Here is a 5508-nt window from a genome sequence, read left to right on the forward strand (position 1 = left end):
AGAGTCTTGCCAGGGGCTCCTGGGTGGCTCAGTCAGTTAAGCGTTCAACTCTTGGTTTTGGTTCAGGTCACGATCTCAGTTTGTGAGTTCCAGCCCTGCTTCAGGGTTTGCACTGACAGTGTGGAGCCTGCTTGGGATTCTCTCTCTCCCTCCCTCTCCCTTCCTCTCTGCCCCTCCCTTGCTCAATCTCTCTGTCTCTCTCTCTCTCTCTCTCTGTCTCTCTCAATAAATAAATAAATAAATAAATAAATAAATAAATAAATAAATGCATGCCTTTCTCTCCACTAGCTCAGCAGAAAATAAGGTCAAAACCAACCTGAGGGAAAAGAGACAAGTTCTTAATGCTTTGTAATACACATATTTCACATGGTGGGTGGAATGAAGGTTATGGAGATGACAGATTCGTTGAAACCCATGGAAAATGTTAGGACTCTGACCTTGTACATTTTACATTTATTTCAGCTCTCATCATGCTGCATTTTAACTTACGGGCTTACATATCCATCCCTCTCCTGGGTCTTGCAGTGCCCCTCAATCAGGAACTTCATCTTATTCCTGTATTTTCAGTATATTTTTTTAAATGTTTGTTATCTTAGAGCAAGCACACACACACATGGGCATGTGCAAGCAGGGGAGGGGCAGAGAGAGGAGGACAAAGGATCCGAAGTCCTGATGCGGGGCTTGGACTCACAAACTGTGAGATCATGACCTGAGCTCAAGTTGGTTGCTCAACCAACTGAGCTACCCAGGCACTCCATTTTCCATGTATTTTTAACGCAGGGCCTGGGCATCATAGATCCTCAATGCATTCATTGAATCAAATTACTTTGTTTGGTTTGTTACAGCTTTGAGTAGTAAATGCTGTACTTTCAAGTTAGTTTTTACTAGTATCTTTGAATGACAGGAGATAGATTTTTCTGTAACTTAAAATTCTGTAGTTTCCCCCAATTTTTAGTTGCCCCACACTGAGTTCACATTATGTTTAGATGTTTCAGGGGGAGTGGGTGGGAGTAGCATTAATTTTGATGGCACAGCTCTGTTTTTATAAAATCTCAGACTTTGACTCTTAAATAAGTAATTAGCACATATTAAAAATGTTGTGTTGTGAATCTCTGTGCTTATGATGGCATCTAATGTGTGAGGAACCATTTGTTTAGGTAGCTATTTACAATGTGACAAATAGCTTCTCTGTTGAAACCAACAACCAACCAAAATACAAGATAGAGAAACCTATTCATACAGTCATTTTTTTTTTTCCAACGTTTTTTATTTATTTTTGGGACAGAGAGAGACAGAGCATGAACGGGGGAGGGGCAGAGAGAGAGGGAGACACAGAATCGGAAACAGGCTCCAGGCTCCGAGCCATCAGCCCAGAGCCTGACGCGGGGCTCGAACTCACGGACCGCGAGATGGTGACCTGGCTGAAGTCGGACGCTTAACCGACTGCGCCACCCAGGCGCCCCAATACAGTCATTTTTAAACCCACAGAACATCCATGCTTTCTCACAGAACTTCTGAAATCAATTTTCTTGGCTGGCATTCATTTAATAACAAAACTATGCTTCCTTATCAATCTCACCTTTCTCATCAAAGATGCAAGGATATCCTGAGAAGTATGCAGCTCTGAGTTTTATACAAAGGAAAAATGCTAGTAATCTAGCTGGTTCCTACAATTGATCTGACCTCTTGATAAATAACGCAGAAAGATTAACAGGATATTTATGAAGATAAGAAAAATGTAATTGTTACTTTGGTGTTATGCCGTAACAATGAGAGTTTCTAGTATGGTCATCCCACCAGGATGGAAGAAGACACCCTGGGATTTCATTCTTGCCTCTGCCCTTTTCAGCTATTGTCCCCTGGGCAACTCTCTTAGCATCTCTGAGCCTAGTTTCCCAATTTGTGATGTGAGGCTCCTAGAAATTTATATACAGTGTTATTGTGGTGTTCAAAGGAATATGGGAAATCTTGGTATGAACTCTAAAGGGATATACAAACACAAGGAATTATCATAGAAGGGCAGGCCATCCAGATTGTGGATTACTCCTAGGAAATCTTTGTTCTGTGGACATAATGAAGTACAAGTACATTCTAGAATGATACATTCTAATTCCCATGTCTAATAGGACCTTTTTGTTTCCCACCCCATAGTGCTATGGTAGGGCTCCATTACATTTGTTGAACTTACATACCACGAAAGCCATCTCTTGTGAAGGCTTATGAGCCAGAGACAGAAGTATAATGGCTATAGGATATTGGCTTAACATATTATTTCCAGGAGTAAAATGAACTTAGAATTTTATTGACTACTATTTTTATAGATTTTTTTTTTCTCAGCCAAATTATCCAAAATTTTAGGAGCTGGTATTTACATATTTTAAGTAATTCAGTTTCTTACATAGATAGTAATAAAAACACATGTTATATTACTTTTAGAATTCATAAAATTTTTATCTCCCTGAGTAAATATAGAGATGGTTATATGATGCACCATGTTTCCCCTTTTTGCTTTGACTACCAGAAAACTCAAAGCTCAGCTTTCAGTTATAGTGAATATTCTGGCCAAAGTCAGTTTTGTTTAAGAGGGCTCACCTTAGTGGAGCCTGAGTGGCTCAGTCGGTTGAGCATCCGACTTGGGTTCAAGGCATAATCTCATGGGTTCATCAATTCAAGCCCTGCATTGCATTGGGCTTGCTGCTGTCAGTGGGGAGTCTGCTTCAGGTCCTCTGTACTCCTCTCTCTCTATGCCCCTCCTCTGCTCACACTCTATCAAAAATAAATATTAAAAAAAGGGATCTCCTTAGACTATTGGCATCAGAATCACCTGGAGTGCTGTTCATATGGATTCTGGAACTCACCTACTGGTGTAGATTTCTTGGACCTTGGGCCTTAATAATCTGTATTTTATACAGAACACTAGTTATTCTTGGGCATATTAAAGTTTGAAAATTACTGGCTTAAGATTTTAGAATCTTGATTCTTCCACTATATGAGTGAACTTTAAATAGCCATAATTTATATCTTAAAATCACCTATAGCCTTTTCGGAATAGGCAAAGCAGAATAACTAAAAACATTTATGTCCATTTGGAAAAGATGATTCTGGTTGTCTTATAAAGTACTTTCTGCCAGTTCCCTTATATTCCCTTTCCTTAAGTGTAAGTAAGGTCTTCAGATCTTCTCTTGTGTTGAAGGAGGTGAGAAAGAGGACTTGTGGCCTGGAACTGTGAGCTCCTATCTGACTCCTTTGCCCTGGCAGGAGTGATGGCATAGAGATATAAAAAGGCACTGGAGATCTATAGAGCTCAGAGTTAACAGCATAAGAGGCTCTGTCTTCGGAAAGAGGGGTGGACGTTGCATTAACTTAACTGTTGCTAGTGCAATACTAAGATCCTTGAGTCAGGGACTTTTTCTGTTTCTTGGGCATAGTGCAGAGCCTGCACTAAGACCATCAGGAGGGGAAGAGGTGCTGATGGGTGTCCAGAATCCAAATTGAGAGAGAGAGAGAGAGAGAGAGAGAGAGAGCTAGAGAATCTTAAGCAGGCTCCACACTCAGTATAGAGCCCAACGTGGGGCTGCATCCCAGGACCCTGGGATCGTGATCTGAGGCCAAAATCAAGAGTCAGATGCTTAACCGACTGAGCCACCCAGGTGCCCCATGAATATGCTTATCTCTAAAAATACACATTTTAGAGCCAAATTTAAGTGATCTTACAATATGATTTACTCTGTAATACTCTCCCCACCGTGGACTCTATTGAAAAGGAATGGGTTAAATTAGAACTAACATTTTGGCCCCAAACCAAAATGCTCTTTGGTTTTCTTTAAATATGTGTACTATTCTTTCCTCTCTACCTGGCCCCTGTTCTTTCACTCCCAAATCTCTGCATCTCTTTCAGTGTCAAACACAGATGGCATTTGAGGGAGACCATGTGGCATAATGGAGTGACTCTAGGCCAGGAACACCTCAATTCATGGGTGAGAAACCCTCCAGGGGTATTGACACTTCGAGACCTGTGACCAGGACATGCCTCTAATTGATTGTAGATCCCTGGTGGCCATCCCCCTCCCCCACCTTGGAGCCTGATACAGCTGCAGAATTCCAAGGCCATGCCATCAACCAGTTAGGCTGATAAGAAAGAAGAATCCTGGTGGCCATGATGACCAGCTTTTCCAGTTCCTCCCAGTCAGAAGTAATCTCTCCTTCTCCTTTAATTATTTTTTTTTTCAACGTTTATTTATTTTTGGGACAGCGAGAGACAGAGCATGAACGGGGGAGGGGCAGAGAGAGAGGGAGACACAGAATCGGAAACAGGCTCCAGGCTCCGAGCCATCAGCCCAGAGCCTGACGCGGGGCTCGAACTCACGGACCGCGAGATCGTGACCTGGCTGAAGTCGGATGCTTAACCGACTGCGCCACCCAGGCGCCCCTCCTTTAATTATTTTTTAAAAATATTAATTGTTGAGTAGACCTAAAAATATTTTTGAGGAGATATAAAATATAAAGTGTACATAAGATAAAGGATGACACAGCTTCAAATACCTGTTTATCCACCACAAGGTTTATTTATTTAATTACTTATTTTTTTATTATCATTTTTTTTTATGTTGAAAAAACTTAGATTTAACCAGCTGGACTCAGTTTAGATGATCCCAATTTTGTTGGCAACATCCAAAGCATCATAGTCAGGAGCCAGTCGAACATATGCTTTCTTTTCTTCATCGGACCCGATCAGAGTGTTGACCTTGGCCACTTGGTCAATGTCCTAGAGCTTCTTCACAGCCTGTTTGATCTGGTGCTTGTTGGCCTTGACATACACAATGAACACAAAAGTGTTGTTGTCTTCTATTTTCTTTGTGGCTGACTCGATAGTCCGGGGAAACTTGATGATGGCATAGTGGTCAAGCTTGTTTCTCCTGGGGGCACTCTTTCGAGGATATCTGGGCTGCCTTCGGAGATGCAGTGTCTTGGGCCATTGGAATGTAGGTGACATGCAGATCTTTTTTTTTTTTTTTTTTTTTTTATGACTGTGGATGCCTTTCAGCACTGCTTTCTTGGCCTTCAAAGCCTTTGCTTTGGCTTCAGCTTAGGGAGGGGCAGGGGCTTCCTTCTTTGCCTTTGACACCATCTTCGTGAAAGGGCTCCACCACGAGGTTTAAACAAAAGATCATAAATATTGCCTTTCAGTGCTCTTGTGGCCTCTCCCCTATCCTATTTTTTTCTCTCCCCCATATTAAAGGTAACCATTCTCCTAAATTTGGGAATTTTCATATTCTTGATTTATTTTATAGTTTTATTACACATTCATATCCCTAAACTATACATAGTTTAGTTTAAAAAAGCTTTTAAAAAGTTGTATTTCTTAAAATTCAAGTATAACTAGCATGAATCATTACACATAGTTTGTTTTTATTAAATTTTATTTAAACTGGAGCAAACAGTATATTTTTTTAGACTTTTTCCACCTGAAGGTAAGTTGGAGGAGATTCATCTGTGTTATGGACAGGA

General features: G+C 40.9%; 1 pseudogene; it reads right to left on the reverse strand.

Annotated features, from left to right (window-relative positions):
* Window positions 1-4631: 4631 nt before the first annotated feature.
* Window positions 4632-5128, reverse strand: LOC115519492 (annotated as a pseudogene).
* Between the last annotated feature and the right edge of the window lie 380 nt (window positions 5129-5508).

Source organism: Lynx canadensis, chromosome B4 (genome assembly GCF_007474595.2).
Source record: "Lynx canadensis isolate LIC74 chromosome B4, mLynCan4.pri.v2, whole genome shotgun sequence".
NCBI classification, from domain to species: Eukaryota; Metazoa; Chordata; class Mammalia; order Carnivora; family Felidae; genus Lynx; species Lynx canadensis.